Raw genomic sequence first — 17,020 nt, 5'->3', positions numbered from 1 at the left:
GAGTTTCTCTCACCCCACTGCATGGTATCAATTTTTAATAAATTGTTGCAAATTTGTTTTTATGAATAAAAGGGGGAAAAATCCTGTTGGTTTTAATGCCCACTCTTTCCAAAATGGGAAGTCCTGGGGTTGGAAACTCAGGGGACGACTCTGAGGTGGCTGCTGGGCACTGTCCTTCCCTTTACTTCCATTCCATTGACAGTCACAGAAGAGTCTGCAGCCATGTGACCCCCAAAGTTAGCCTTGAACTCACAACACTCCTACTTCCTGCCACACTCAGCTTGACCTCAACTTCTGATTGCTCCAAGGGCAGGAACCTGACCTAAGCTGTGTCAGTAAACCCCTTCCTTCCCAGAAGAGGAATTTACTCTGCCACAAATGAGGAAAATAGGGGCAACTGAGAACAATGAGCTGCAGAGCTAAGTGCAGACAGAGTCCACATCTTTGGGAATTGTCTGAGAGTCCCGCAGCATCCTACCTCTTCATCTGCCAGTTAGTTAGCCTTCCTCAAACCTTCAAATGGCCCCTTTCATCAGGCTTAGCTCAAACTGGATCTGTTGCCAGGTCTCCCCTGCACCCCAGGGTGCCATCCAAAGGCTGTTTGCACTTACTCCCAAGCCCTCAGGCGGCAGGCAGCTCCAGCCATCCTCCAAGTCTCCCCCAGGAAACCCTCTTCCTCTTCTCTGGGCGGTCTCTTCCAGCCTACACTGGGAGCATGCCTGAGGGTTATGTAGCTTACAGTTTGGAAGGCTGAGAGTCCAAGATTGGACTGTCCTATCCGGTCTGCTTCTGATGAGGGCTTTCTTTTTCTTCCTTCTTTCCTTCTTTCCTTCCTTCCTTTCTTCCTTTCTCCCTTCCTTCCTTCCTTCCTTCCTTCCTTTCTAAGATTTATTTATTTTGTATACAGTGTTCTGTCTGCATGTGTCCCTCCCCACCAGAAGAGGGCACCAGATCTCATTACAGATGGTTGTGAACCACCATGAGGTTGCTGGGAATAGAACTCAGGACCTCTAGAAGAGCAGCCAGTGCTCTTAACCTCTGAGCCATTTCTCCAGCCTGAGGGCTTTCTTGGTTGAGTCACAACATGGTAGAGAAGTAAAAAGGGACCTGCCTGAGTGGAGAAGGAGCCAAGTACAGGAGTGGCCTCACTGTCTACTAACCATTCTCTTGAGAACTCACTCACTCCTCGGGACCAGCATGAATGAATCCCTTCCAAGAGTGATGCCCCATAGCTTAACCACTTTCACCAGGCCCATCCATTAAAGGTTCCACCACTCAGTCTGCCAATCTGGGAACTGACCTTCCAGCACATGAGCCTGTGGATAGCAAGTTATTAGAGCAAGCATCAAAACGTGTTGTGCCCTGGAGCCACGGTTCTCAAAGAGCCCGAGTACAACCATAAAATGCTAGCGAGCCAGGCCAGGAACACTATGCTCACCCGGATTGCAGAATAAACTCTACACCCAAAGCTTCAGGAGTCAGGCAGCTAGCAGTTGGCCCAAAGGCTCAGCTGGGGCTTAGGAGCAATTCCCTTGGCTACCTTTGCTCTCTCTAGTGCCATGGTGGCTCTAGTGCCCTCTCATTCTCCACACCTGTAACCGGAGAGTTCTGGAATAGTCAGGAAATTAGAGCCTTAGTACAGACAAGACACATTCGAATTCTTTCTGCCGGAAGTCTGAGGGAACCGGGTGCTGGTGGCGCACGCCTTTAATCCCAGCACTGGGGAGGCAGAGGCAGGTGGATCTCTGTGAGTCCGAGGCCAGCCTGCTTTACAGAGCTAGTTTCAGGACATCCAGGACTACACAGAGAAGCCCTGTCTCAAAAAAACCAAAACAAAAAAGTCTGATGGAAAAACCTGGAACAGGATCCCCAGTCTTGAAAAACACAGACAGTTTTTTTTTTTCCCTTTGTTCCTATGTCTGGGTGTTCTGACTGCATGTATATCTATGTATAATGTGAGTGCAGTGCCTGTGGAGGCCAGGAGGTGGCTTTGGATCCCCAGAACTGGAGTTCCAGACAGCTATGAGCATGGACACCTTTTCACGCCTGCCACTGGCTTTAATCTTTTTGCTGTTGTTTGTTTGTTTGCTCAGGACAGGATCCCCTGTGACCTTGAATTCACTATGTAGCCATAGGTAACCTTGAACTTCTGATCTTTCTGCCTCCACATCTTGAGCACTAGGTTACAGGCACGTGCTCTCGGGCAAGGTTTGTGTGGTGCTGAGGCCCAAGATCACAGCTAAGCAAATCCTCTGCCTGCCGAGCCACACTCCCCTAGCCCAGACTTCAATCATTGTTATGAAGTTACCTACACATGTTCAAGCTAGAGACAAACTCATGCTGAGAGCCTTCATGAAAAAAGCCAGACAAATGTGTAGTCACAAACAAAAATGACAAGTTCAGTTTAAAAAACAAAACCAAACACATTAACCACCTTGATGTGGAGGGCCAGATGAGGTTTCCTGAGGAGTAAATTGTGGTTCGTGGAGTCAGTGAGCCCAGCTTGGCTCGGGGATCATTCTAAGCTTTCCAGCCTGCTGTGAGGCCTCTGTTACCACACTCCTTTTCTTTACTTAAGCTGCAGTGAACATCCCTGACACAGAACCCCACAGGAAGTCTGCCTCTGGTGTTCATTCCTGCACATGTGGCAGTCCTGGCCAAGTAACACACAACAGCAACTGTGATTGTGATGCCCGTAAGGCTGAGGTGGCTGAAGGTACTTAACTCTCAGTCACCCTCCACCAGATAAAAGCTCTCAGCTCAGAGGATGAGTGAGTCCTGAGTCACACAGCCAGGATGTGAGGTAGGAACTTGGACACACCCACCCGTGTGTCTTCTCTTTACAGTCTTTTTAACTTGTGTCAAAAAAAGCAGCTAGCTGAAGACAACCCACTATGCTTATTTACTTTAGATTCTATTGAAAGGAAAACTTACCTTCTCTTAGTGTTACAAGAGAGTTGCAGACCCCTGAGATTGACCTGGGGCATGCCCTAAGGATCCAGGCCCAGTGACCATAGGGAAACAGAGGCCAGCCAGCAGCTTGGGGCCATGCCTGTCAAATGCACAAATGAGTCCCTTGGAGATCCAGGGCCTCGGGACATCGACTCTTGAGGGGCCCTTGGGAGAGGGAGGCAAGTCTGCATTGACCAGTGTTGACACCAGGACTCCAAGGCAGCTGTCACAGCAGATGCTTGCCATGGCCTTGGTGGCCACCTGTCTGAAAGCTCCTTGATAGGGTAGCACTTAGGTGGGGATGGAACTGGTCAGAACTGGCTGAAGAGGAGGGCTGTCTCTGTTCTATCAGAAGCCACACCCAGGGCTGGGGATAGAGTTCATGCTTGAGGCCCTCGGTTCCATTTCCAGCAACTGCAATCAAAGAAAGAGGGGTATAACCTGGCGGGACAGATGTGGGCTTCCTCAGCTTCTGGAAAATGAAAGGCTTTCAAAGGGTCTGTTCATCATGAGGTTTATGAAGGATAGTTCTGAAGGAGGGGACTGGACAGCAGCAAACTGAGAAGCCATTTCATTAGCATCACCAAGACTTAGGGGCCAGTGGGACAGCACAGTGGGACAGAATTACCTCCGGTGGCATGTCATCATACATGAAAGGCCTTGCCTCACTCCCTGACTTGGCTTGCTGTGTCCCCAAAGGTACATGTACTAGAAATTACCAGCGTGTGATGTGCTGGAAGGCAGAACTGCAAGGGATGTGAACTGGTAGGTGATGGCTCTGTCACTGCCAACCTTGGAAAGAATGGATGTAGTTCTCAAAGAACTCTAGTTCAGCCAGAAAAGCACTTGCTGTACAAGCATTGAGGACTGAGTTCCATCCCCAGAGCCCATGTTCTGTGAAGGAGGAAGAGGAAGAGGAGGAGGAGGAGGAGGGGGGAGGAGGAGGACGGTGAGGAGGAGGAGGAGGAGGAGAAGGAGAAGGAGAAGGAGAAGGAGAAGGAGAAGAAGAAGAAGAAGAAGAAGAAGAAGAAGAAGAAGAAGAAGAAGAAGAAGAAGAAGAAGAAGAAACAGCTAAAATAAAAACCACTTCCCACTAAGCCTGATGACCTGATTTCAATCTCTGGGATCTCCATGGTGGAGATTCTCAAACACCACGATGTGCAGGCTCATGCGCGCACGCGAGCGCGCGCACACACACCACACTCAGGGGTTAGACAGTAAAGCCATCTTACAGGCTCCACACCTTTGATACACACCTATTTCTCCTCCTGCAGCTCCACCATGTACTGGAGTAGCCAGGGAGTCCCTTGCCAGAGGCCAAACAGATGGGGCTGCTAGATCTCAGTCTGCCAGCCTCCAAAGCTGTGAGCTAAATAAGCCTCTTTACAGCGTGTCCATCCTTGGGTCTTTCGTTACAGCAGTAGATCTAAGATCTCTCCAAAGGGACAAAAGTGGACAAACTCCATGAAGACACTTGTTTTGGCTTTTGGACTCAGTAAACAGGTCACACAATGGAAGGAGGCCCTCTGAGGAAAGGTTCAAATGTGGAGACTGAGAAGTCTTTGCTCCAGAGGATGCCAGGTTGAAATGAGCAAGCCTAAGAGCCCTGCTGCGGAGACTGCAGACTACCGATATAGATTCTAATTAAATATCTAGTTAGGAATCTTGGCTTGGAAGGCCCAAGAGCAGACCCCTCCCCCACAGTCAGCAGCTGTGAAACCCAAGGCCTTTAATTACTGGTCAGAAGAATGGGACCCGAGTCATGTCTCTGGTCCTGGAAGAAGAAGTGATATCTTTGTTTAGCCAGCTCTAATCCTGGCTCCAGCTGACCAGATTCCCTGCTCTGCTGGAGGCGTTCTGATGAGGAACGATGGTACGCCATTTCACATCCTGTATGAGGCAGTCCCGACAGGCTGTCCATCTCTGCCCAGGAGAGTCTCTTGGGAAAGGCTGCTTATTACAGAGAGTTTAGAAAATTGTCTACAGCCCCCCAAGAATGCAGAACACAATGGTCTCCTTGCCACTGTCTGCTCCTCCACTCTGTCTCCTCTGAATTCTTTCCATGGATAGCTCTTCAGCAGTGGCTTTTCTAGCACATTCAAGGTGTGAGCTCCTTGTTAAGACCCACATCCAAGTGGCCGTTTCCAGTTCGTGGTCTGCCTGAACTGGAGTTTTCCCCGCATACCAGCCCACTTTACTCAGGTAGGACCGGCTGTCTTCTTGTTGTAAGCACCAGAGTAGTGACTTTTCTTAGTCTTCACCTGAAAACAACAGCGGGCAGCTGTGTGTGAGCCAGTGTGCCCTCTCTCCCTGCACCACTACCATCATATACCTCTGGAAGCTGTGTGTGAGCCAGTGTGCCCTCTCTCCCTGCACCACTACCATCATATACCTCTGGAAGCTGTGTGTGAGCCAGTGTGCCCTCTCTCCCTGCACCACTACCATCATATACCTCTGGAAGCTGTGTGTGAGCCAGTGTGCCCTCTCTCCCTGCACCACTACCATCATATACCTCTGGCACCCTATACAGCTGTCCCGCGGCTTCCCTGCAGTGTAAACAACACAGAGGCAGTCTGCATGTGGTCCTGGGATCCCCAAGGTCGGGAGAGGAGACTCTTGGGATGTGAGCTAAGAGTCACGAAGCCAGGGCTGGACTCTAGCTCCCGGTGCAGCAAGGACTATTTCACATCCGAGCACTGTATTGCTTGCCTTACTGCTGACTTCGAAGAGGGTTTGAAGCGCTCTAGTCTGCTAGCCTGGGATACAAACAATAGAGTCTGAGCACTGGTGAAGTGAATAGTTGAGGTTTCCTACTGCCTCAAAACCAAGGACTTCCCGTCTTCTCTCAGAAAACAGCCTCACCGCATTTCTTGCAAAGCAGACTGAGAACATAAAACACGTAAGCCTAGAGTTTCCAGTGCCTTGTGAAATGAAATGAAGTCTAGAAATTAAAATGAAAGTATTCCACATTCTCTCATTCTTTAAAATACAAAATAAGGGGCCAGGGACTGTGGCTCCATGGCACAACACTTGCAGGCATATGAAAGGCCTTGAGTTCAATCCCCAGCACTAGAAAGAGAAAACAAAAAGACCTGAAAAGACATAAACTGGGCATGATGATGCACATCTGCAACCTGTAACATCAGAATTTGAGAGACAGAGACAAGGAGGGTCAGAAATTCAAGGTCATCCCTTGGCTACAGCAAGGATAGCCTGGGATACATGAAGCCCTGCCTTAAAAAACAAACAAACAGGGTTGGGGATTTAGCTCAGTGGTAGAGCACTTGCCTAGCAAGCGTAAGGCCCTGGGTTCGGATCCTCAGCTCCACATTAAAAAAATAAAAAGTAAAATAAAAATAAAACTATAAGACCAGCAAGATGGCTCAGTCAGTAAAGACACTTGTTGCTAAGCCTGATGAGACAGACTAGTTCAATCACCAGGGCCTACATGATGGAAGAAGAGAACCTAGCTCTTCAAGTTGTCCTCTGACCTCCATGCATGTGCCATGTCATGCAAACACACACACACACACACACACACACACACACACACACACACGATAAATAAATGTAAAACAAACTCTGTGTGTGTGTGTGTGTGTGTGTATAATATTTTCTTGTAGAATCTATCTGACATTCAGAATTCCACATGGAACATAAAATGAAGTGTGTTCATGTGTGCAAGATCAGGCAGTTTTTCTCAAGATGCTCTGGCTAAGTGCTATGGCTGACACATGAAACTGAATTTCCATTATGTTCAATCAAGTGAGCTGTGACTGATGGAAGTGCCATTTGTTCCAAGGTCCTGCCAGGTAGTGCAGGGAGCCCATCCTGTCTTCTGGGATCCCATCACATCATGCAAAGAGAATGATGATTCTCTGCCCTCCATTTCCAGCAGCCATGGATGACCTCAGTCAATAGTTTACAATGAAAACACCTGTTTGTAGAGGATGTGTGCCTTTAAATGAAGTTGATTCTCTTAAGGAAGGAAGGAAGGGGGGGGGCAAGAGGGGCTAGTGAGATGCACAGTAAGTAAGGACATTTACTGCCAAGTCTGATGATCTAGTTCAATCCCTGAGACCCACATGGCAGAAAGGAGAGAAATGACTTCTGCAGATGGCCCCTCTGTCCTCCATGCTCTCTCTCTCTCTCTCTCTCTCTCTCTCTCTCTCTCTCTCTCTCACACACACACACACACACACACACACACACACACACACAAAATACATGATTTAAAAAACTTTGACACATTACAACCATCTGTAATGAGATCTGGCAACCTCTTCTGTGTACATAATAAATAAATAAATCTTTAAAAAAAAAAAAAAACAACTTTGACACAGCCGGTCGGTGGTGGCGGTGGCGGTGGCAGCAGCAGCAGCAGCGGTGGTACACGCCTTTAATCTCAGCACTGAGGAGGCAGAGGCAGGTGGATCTCTGTGACTTCGAGGCCAGACTCGAAACAACAACAACAAAACTGAAACAACAACAAAAAAAAGATAATGCTGAAAAAATAGGTATATTAGAAAGCAAGTGATATTCCCAATGGTTTTAAACATATTTTCAACACTACTGTATAATCACATTCATGTAAGATAATCCTATTCCATGATAGGGAAAAAATGGCATAAAAAATAACCTGAAGCTTATGGTTTTTTTTCTTTCTTTCTTTCCTTCTCCTTCTCCTTCTCCTCCTCCTCCTCCTCCTCCTCCTTCTTCTTCTTGTTTGTTTTTTGTTTGTTTGGTTTTTGGTTTTTTGAGATAGGGTTTCTCTGTGTAGTTTTGGTGCCTGTCCTGGATCTCAGGCTGGCCTCGAACTCACAGAGATCCGCCTGGCTCTGCCTCCCCAGTGCTGGGATTAAAGGCGTGCGCCACTGCCACCCAGTTTTTCTTGGTTCTTTTCAGACAAGTCTCTCTATATAGTGAAATGTACAATAATTATTTCAGACATAATATTACATTTTTTACTCATATCTTCTTTAGTTATTTTAATTTACTTTAATTATTTTGCTTAATACATCTAGACCACAGTCAAAGCCATGAAAATCTCAAATATGTTGTGAAGGTAGCCATGACTGATGGGGTGAGGAGGGTCCAAAGAGCTGAGAACTGTCTAACTAAACAAGCACAAAATGGAGTCAAAACAAGATGGCATTACCTTAGTCATTTCAGTGGTCCTGGCTGTCCTGGAACTCTCTTAGAGCAGACTGACCTTGAACCCAGAGAGCTCTGCCTGCCTATGCTTGCCAAGTTCTGGGATTAAGAGCATGTGCCCCTAAGCCCAGTTTTAATTCTTTATTAATACACGTAATACAATTCTGAACAGGAACATGTGATTTGGATAGAAAGTTTTTCTGGCTTTCACTAAATAAATGGGGTGGAGGTATACTAAAGGCTTAAAGGGGTCAAATTAGTGGCACGTCTGTTTGGGATACATTATAGGTGTAAGGTTACACGCAGCTGCTTTCAAGGACTTGTGAAAGGTTTTAGGAAAGCTTGCGCAGGAAGGAAGTACCTGAAAAGGCCACAAGGTGTCGCTTTCTGACAAGCTCCTGTTTACCGCTATCCCACAGTGGAAGGGACTGTGGGGAAGCGTGTTGATGGCAGTTTGACATAATAATCACAAATGCATACATTAGAATAAGGGACAACCCATACCTCCAGATCAACAAGGACTCCTTCCCGGTGTCCCTAAACACACAGCACAAACCTCTTTTCTCCTATTTTCTCTTTTCCACGAAGCAGATGTAGATAGATGGGCTATCTGCAGCAGATGTTAGGATTCCTGATTTCAGGATAGAGGAACTAAGTAGCCAGTGTGTGTGGCGGGGCGTCACTGCCAAACAAAATTCTGGTGACCAGATTTCCTGACATTGAGCATGAGCACCCCAGCCAGGGCTTGTACAGTGAGCCCTCCTGCTGATGCTCTTATAATGAGATGGTTTTGTGCCGGAATTTACTATTTGGGGCTTTAGTAATTTTCAGTCTCCTCCCTCAGCTCCCTTCTTAATCAACTGGTATTTATTCCCTCTGTCCCCCTGTTCTGGAAACTGGGGGACTGAGGGTCCTGGTTTGCAGATGGTTCCTTCTCAGCTTGGACCACAATGGGGATGGCTGTATGAGTGAGATGCCCCCACCTGGACCTTTGTCTCCTTCCGATCTAACCCACACAAAATGAGCCATGAACCTGCAGGTGTATGAACGGCACCGTTCTGTAAGTCGGAACCCTGGTGTGGTTCTACAGACGATCAGCCATAGGTTCTAGGGCAGCTCCTCTTCTGGCTCAGTGTTGGTCAAACTCCATTCCAGGCAGGTGTAGGACTGAGTGTTCCGTTTCTGTCTGGACAAACTTCTAGAAGCTCTTAGTCCTCACACACAGCCGGCTCACCCGTACAACACCAAATGTGCCTCCTGCGGCCTTCTCCATTTCTGCTTCTGCATCCACTCAAGCTCTCCAACTTGGAAATTCATTTAGAATACTCTAAACTAAGTTTTGTAATATGACTCACATTTATACTTATTCAACATGGCTTCCAAGAAATTTCCTGGGTGTGCTAAGCCAGTTTGAGCTGCTCCTGGCATGAGTCCCCAAAGAAGCACTCTTTGATGATGGGGCGTGTGTGGGTTTGTGAGTGCCGAGGCTGAAGCAACAGAAACCAGTCCTTCACTGTTCTGGAGTCTGGGAGTCGGGCTGAGGTCTCAACCGGGCTGTTTTCTTCTCAGCCGCGGGCCCCACCCCACCCCTGCCCCGTCTGGCAGATGGCTGTCTTCTCCTGTGTCCTCAGACAGTCTGGTGTGTGGGTGTGTGTGTGTGTGCGTGTGTGTGTGTGCGCGCGCGCGTGTGTGCGCGCACACCTCCTAATCAAACTTCATAAGGCCATTCATATTAAATTAGACTATTTTCTGTAGCTTAACTCTTTAAAGCTTATCTTCAATTATAGTGGTATTCTGAGGCACTAGGGGGCAGGCCTTCCTAACGAATTTAAAGAGAACATGCTTTGACCCACAGCTGGCCAGAAAGTGAGAAGCCTAAGTTACTCTTTCCAACCCTCCCATGAAGATGAAGCTATTCTAGACTGTGTCCTCACACCTGTGCCACAGGGCATTGTTGGATGAGATATATACAAATATAGACAGATCTTTTGAGATGGAATCTGCTGTGCTCCAGGCTGGCCTCAAACTCTCCTTGTAACAGAGGATGACCCTGAGCTTCCATCTCCCAACCCCCACCTCTCAACTGCTGGGATTACAGGAATGTGCTCCCATGACTGGCATATGTAATCCTGGGGATGGAAGCCAGAGCCAGGACTCTGAACCCTGAGTCTTGGCCGTGCTAGGCAGTCACTCTACCAACTGAGGTATGTCTCCAGCCCTAAATTTCCATTTTTGTTTTGTTTGTTTATTTGGAGAAGAGAACCGAACCCAGGGCCTTGTGCTTGCTAGGCAAGCACTCTAACACTAAGCTAAATCCCCAACCCCTAAATTTCTATGCTTAAGGGTGGCTGAAGAGACGGGCCAAGCGGCTAAGTGCAGAGGACCCAAGTTCAGTTCCCAGCACCCACAACAGGCAGCTCACACCGGCCCACAGCTGGAGCTCCAGGGAATCCAATGTCTCTGGCCTCTGGGTGCATCTATAACCCAAGGACACATGTCTACACACGACACATAGGTATGATTGAAACTTAAAAAGGAAAGATTTTTTAAAATTTTCATTTTCTAAGAAAACTTCTCACTTACTGGATGTGTGAGCCCTTGATTTTCTGGGAGTATTGATATTTCACGGTGCTGGAGACTGAACCCAGGCCCTTGTGTGTGTAGGTGCACATGCATGTGTTGCCAGACAGATGCTCTACTACTGAGTCACATCCCCAAGCATTTGGTGTTTGGACCAATTGCAGACCAGAAGAAATGCCCCCCCCCCCCCCGGCTGAGACAGAAATGGTTTGTCCAGGCCGTCACCACAAAAGCCTGGTATGAAGTATTTCAGACAGCCCTAACTAGGACTGTAGGACTGTACCCTCTAGGGCCAGGGTAATCTGTGACAATCCTTTCTTCTTTCCATCAGTCCCTGCCCCCCAGCATACGTGGTGTGTGTGTGTGTGTGTGTGTGTGTGTGTGTGTGTGTGTGTGCATGTGTAGTCCTGAAATTGATGCCCATCCACTGTCTTCCACAACTGCTCTCCACTTTATTAAGGCAGGTTACTAACTGAACCCTGATCATGTGGATTCTGGCTGTCTAGCTAGCCAGCTTGCCCCGGAGATCCCCTATCTCGGCCTCCCAAGTACTGGGGTGGTAGGCAGACACATCTACTCAGCTTTAACCTTTTCCTGGGTCCTAGGAATCCAAATTCCCATCTTCACATTTTCAAGGCAAGTGTTATATCCAGGGGGAGGGAAAAAAGCAAAAATAGAACAACTCAGTATAGCCCAGGCTATCCTTGAACTCCACTTCCTCGCACCCCGACCTTCTAAGTCCTGTCAACTGCAGCCTTCTGCCCAGTTGACTCGAGGTGTCCATGGAGTGTTCCAGATGCTGGTTCAGGAATGAAGATAGTTGGGTTAGCGATTGGACTGACAGTCCTTGTCTTAAGTCACGTGGACAGCAGAGAGGTCGATACTTCTAATTAGGAAGTCAAGTCCCTCCTGCCCCAGTGTGTCTGTTTACAGGGATATGAACAACAGAAGTGCTTACAAACACAAACAGCATATCATAAACAGCGACAGCAATTTAACAGCGCTTAACACTTGCCAAGAGCACAGGGAGAGGTATGGCAGGCTCCCTGGTTGTCTCAGGAGTGGAGCTTGGAGAAGATTTTCAGATCTCCAATCTTCAGTTAAAGAATTGGGTCCAACTCTTTTTCAACTATACATTTCTGAAATATAGGAACAGATGTATGCTTGCAAACTTTTAAGGCTTAGACTTTGTTTAAATTTTGTGACAGAGTCTTACTCTATAACCTAGATTGACCACAAATTCTTTATCATCCAGCCTCAGCCTCACAAGGGCTGAGATTACAGACATGTCCCCAGTTCCTGCGGGCTCTGTTACAACAGGGTCTCACAGTGCAGGGCCTGGATGATCTGGAGCTCTGTTTAAGGCAGGCCATGCTTAGCCCTCAGATTCAGCTGCTTCTACATCCCAATGTGCCACCACACCCACCGCTGATTATATTGTTTAAATGTGGAAAACTATGTAAAAACAAGAAAAAATGAAAATTATCTCTGTGGTGGTTTAAATGAAAATGGCCTCCACAGGCTCATATGTTTGAATGATTGGTCCCCAGTTGTTGGAACTGTTTGGGAAGGATTAGGAGGTGTGGCCTTGTTGGAGGAGTCACTGAGGGTGGGCTTTGAGGTCTCAAAGTCCAGCACATTTTCATTTAGCCATACCTCCACTCTCTGCCTCATAGTTATGGATCAGATATAAGCCTCAGCTACTGCTCCAATGCCATACCTGCCTGCCTGCTGCCATGAGCCCACTATGATGGCCATGGACTCATTCTCTGAAACTACAAGTAAGAAGTAAATCCCCAATTAAATGCTGTTTTGGGGGAGAGGATTTTTTGTTTTGTTTTCTTTTGTTTTGTTTTTTGTTTTTGGAGACAGGGTTTTCTGTATAGCTTTGGCACCTTTCCTGGAACTCACTCTGTAGCCCAGGCTGGCCTTGAACTCACAGAAATCTGCCTGCCTCTGCCCCCCAGTGCTGGGATTAAAGGCATGCACCACCACCGCCTGGTTTGAATGCTGTTTTTTGTAAGTAGCCTTGGTTATGGTGTCTCTTCACAGTAAAAGTAACTAAGATTTTTCAATCTCACCACCCAGAGATAATTATCAATATTCTCAATTATTGGTTCAATTTTAATTTTTAGGTACACACACACACATTTGTTACCAATAGCAATTGTGTTGCTACATGACCACACATGCGCTGTTCAGTAGCCAAGCAAGGGGCCTAGGAAATCTGAGTGCTGTGTGGTTTCATAATTTGCACACAGGGTGATCACACAATCTATGTGCACGTGTGGTGTAGTTATGTGAGCCCACATGCGCATGTGCAGGGGAATCCATAAAAAGCAGGTCACAGACTCCTCCCCCTTCTTGTTCCCCCTTCTCCTTCCTCTCTCTCCACACATGTCCACAAACAGGCCTGAGCACACCCTCTTCTGTCTCCCCTTCTCCTAATAAACTCTCATAGTGGGTTTAGTTATGCCTCGTGACTTCTAGCAAGGTAAACAGTGCTGCATAAAAGCTAACAACCTGCCTGGGGGAATAGTCTGTGGTCTACTCTGTTAACTAATATTTCTCAGTGTCTATCCTTACTTCAGCTGTTGCTCTGACACAAATCAACTTAAAGAAGAGTTTGATTTTGCCTCAGTTCGAGGCCCAGTCTATCATGGTGGGGAAATCAGCACAGTGGGAGCTTGGAGCAGTTGGTCACATGGCATCCATAGTCAGGAAGAAGAATCAATGAATGCTTGTGCTCACTGTACTTTCTCTTGATTTAACCCAGATGCCCATCCCAGGAAATGGTGCTGCCCACAGTGGACAGGTCTTCCCAGCTCAATTAATGTGACCAAAATAACCATCCACAAGCATGCCCAGGGACCTGTCTTCCAGGTGATTCCAATCTCAAATTGACAGTTGAGATTAACCATCATGTCTTAATCCCTTACGTACCTAACTCTTGATTTGGGGACATTCATACTGCTTTTGATTTTTCATAATAATGCTATGATGAGCATGTCCGTGAGCATGTGTAGGGGTTTTTCTTACAACAAATTCTTACAACTGAACTCCTAAACTTAAATGCAAGTTGCTAAAGTTTTCTTATTTTATCTTTCTTTTTCTTTTAGTGCTAGTGAAAATTACCACAAGGTAAAAAAAGATGTTATGCTTTTTACAGAATGGTCAATGGCTCACTGGTCCTTTAAGATCTGCCCTTTGGGACCCCTAACAACCTCTCTTCTGAACTTGGTTTCCACGAGTTAACTGCTTTCGACTTATATTTGCCCTCTGAGCCTGGCTTCCTTCACTTAGAATAATGTCCAAGTTCACCCACGTTGTCCACCTCCCACCCCCAAAAGGGCACGATTTTCTGCATTTTAATGGCCTATTTTACAAATCAAAAAACTATAATCCAGAGAAATTAAATAACTTCCCAAAGGTCACAGTTAATTATCATTGGTGCTAAAATTCTAACGTGATGGATTTTGGTAAGAACAGTTTTTATTGGCTTCTACTCTCCCCACCAAATGATTTATAATGGCCACTTCTGTCTACCTTTTAAAATAATTTGTGGGTGGGGGTGTGGATGTGTGTGTACCAGTGGTAGGACTTGTCTGTGGAGAGCAGAGGACTTGTGGGCATTGGTTCTTTCCTGCTACCGTGTAGGATCCAGGGATTGAACTCAGACCAATCAGACTTGTGCCCCGGGCACTATCCACTGGGCCATCCTGCCAGTGCCTTGTCCTCCTTTACCTATAGTTACGCAGGGAATCTGAATTTATTTCAAAAGCTTGAAGTAAAGTTAATTGTGATTAATTTTTTTAATTTCAAAAATTATCCAGTGTGTGTGTGTGTGTGTGTGTGTGTGTGTGTGTGTGTGTGTTTGCACAAAGGTTAGATGACAACTTTTGGGAATCTGTTCTCTCCTTCCGCCATGTGGGGGCCCAAGCACAGAACTCAGGTTATCAGCTTGGGCAGCAAGCACCTTTATCCACAGAGCCATCTTATCAGCCCAAGATTAACTTTCTTTATACTGTTTCCAAAAGTTCTGACATTGTGGTGGTAAAAGTATTTGGAGATTTTCTGTGGAAACCAAAAATCTCTTTCTGACTTGGAGCATCAGAGATTGGGTGATCTCTATGAAAGTCAGCCTTATTACAGAATTCTTTTTTTAGGGGGGGGGGGGTGTTTCCTTTCTACTGACCCTTACAAAAGACTAAAAGCACTGTTAAAACCCACGGCAGCCAGGCATGGCAGTCACACCTATAACCTCAGCACTTGGGAAGTAGAACCCAGAGGGTGGCAGATAAAAAGACTGGGAACATTTTTCAGACACAGGACGAAAAGGCAGCCCTTCATTCCAGAGTCTGGCCAAAGTCTCTTGCTTGCTGAGAATCCCAGGACAATGGACAATTGCTCAGGCCTTCCTCCCTTCCTAGCAGTAAGCCTGCAATTTCTTAAGAATCTCACTAGAAACCCTCAGGAGGTAAGAGATATCCTAAGTCCCTTGTGCAACTAGAATGGATCCTGATTTTATCTTATTAGATTGTAATTCCAGCAAAGGCACCTCCAGAGCCACCCTAAACTCATATTATCAAAAAGGAGGACAAAAGTAAATTTTCTTAGCAATCCTTGGAGATGTCACTTGAAGGCACCAAAATAGTATCTATGGCTAGTGCTGACATGGAAGTACTACTTTTCTTTGTGAAGTCCATACCCATGCTCTGGGGTATGCCTTGTTTTCCTCAGTGCCTTTTAAATAAACTCCAATTTTGTTTCTTACTGGTTCATCTTCAAGTTATTGTTCTGCAATAAAGCCAAAGATTCAGTTTCATGTGAATTGAGGTCCCTAAAAGTTTAAGAGGACCACCCCACCCCAGGCTGCTGCCAATAACAGGTCTATTCAGAATTGAAAAGTCTTATTTGGCTAAATACCAAGTTTGAGGCCAGCCTGGGATATAGGAGACCATATCTTTAAAAGAAATATTGAAATTGCAGTATTTTCCAGTTTTAAGTGGTATGCATTCTGCCAGCCATTCCATTGTTCTCTTGGTGGCTTACTGCTCACTGCTTTGATGTCTGGTTTATGGACCTTTAATTACAGCTAGCATTTATTGGAGACTCATCCATTTCTACCAGCTATGTTCAGAGCTTCCTGCATAGTATCAAAAACAGTTCTAAAGATAGATAGGTGTGGATCAAGTTTTATTGGAACGGGAACTTTCGAAGTATTGAGGAATTTCTTAGAAAAACGTAAAATTGTGAACAAATAACTAAGCACGATAGCCAATGTTGACTTGGGATGAGAAATTATAACCAGTTAAGAGATCTCCCTAGCATTTAGACGATATGCTGATTGTAACCTTCCCATTTATAAAACCACTACTCTCCTCCCTCTGCGGCCTCTGCAAATCTAAGAGGGCTCCGTAGAGCCCCCATAAATCCGCTTTTGTCGCGAAGGGCAGGCGTGAGCAGTATCCTTCCTTACATGAGGAAACCTTGGTAGAGCAAGTCTCTCAACCCTGGGGAAATCAGAATCTTAAAAGCCCACAGGGTACTCAGTGCCATACTCCGCTCCATTAATACTCCTGACCGTACACGGATTTCTTTAAGGATGGAGGGACGAGGGAGTTGGTGGGGATGGGCTAAAAGTAACAGGAGGAAGCCCCAGGAGAGAGGTGAACCGGAACAAGGTGTATAGCTGTAGTGCCGAAATACGCCTTGGGATGGCATTTGTAAACTGAGGCAGGAAGTTAAGGGAGTTGGCTGGGATCCCAGGCCCTTTTGCTTAAAGTTCAGCTACGTCCTAAATGTGCTCTGGGTTCCTACAACTGCAGCAGGGTACTGGACGCCCGAGGCAAGGAGACTAGAGCAGTAGGGAGAACGCGAGCTAGCCGAGCAAGGGGCGGTGGAGGCGGTGGTGGCCGCGTAGGGAGAGCTGGAGGTGACCGAGAGGCTTCCGAAGCTTCTTAGAGAGCCCCGCGCCGCAGCGCCGGGAACGCCCCGCGTCCACGCAGCCAATGGCTGCGCGATGCGCCGTCCGACGGTGGCTCGCGCGGCACCCGTAGGGCGGCGGCGGCAGAGGACGCCGTCACCCTGGGCTACCACGCGAAGCCCACGGCTGCGTGGCCAGGGAGTGGCGTGTCTTGCCGCAGCCCTTCCCCGGTTTAAAGCACCTTCGAGCCACCTCGACTTTAAACCGAAGCGCCTGCACACACGACAGACGCGCAGCAGCAAACATGGCCGACGACGCGGAGGAAAAGCCGGAAGTGGGTTTGTGTGGGCGGGTCGAGGGGCGGGGCCTAGGGCGGGCCCTCGCGTGATGGAGGCGGGGCCTGCCGCC

This window comes from Onychomys torridus, chromosome 2 (assembly GCF_903995425.1).
Source record: "Onychomys torridus chromosome 2, mOncTor1.1, whole genome shotgun sequence".
Lineage (NCBI taxonomy): Eukaryota > Metazoa > Chordata > Mammalia > Rodentia > Cricetidae > Onychomys > Onychomys torridus.
Note: the sequence above shows the minus strand (reverse complement) of the source record.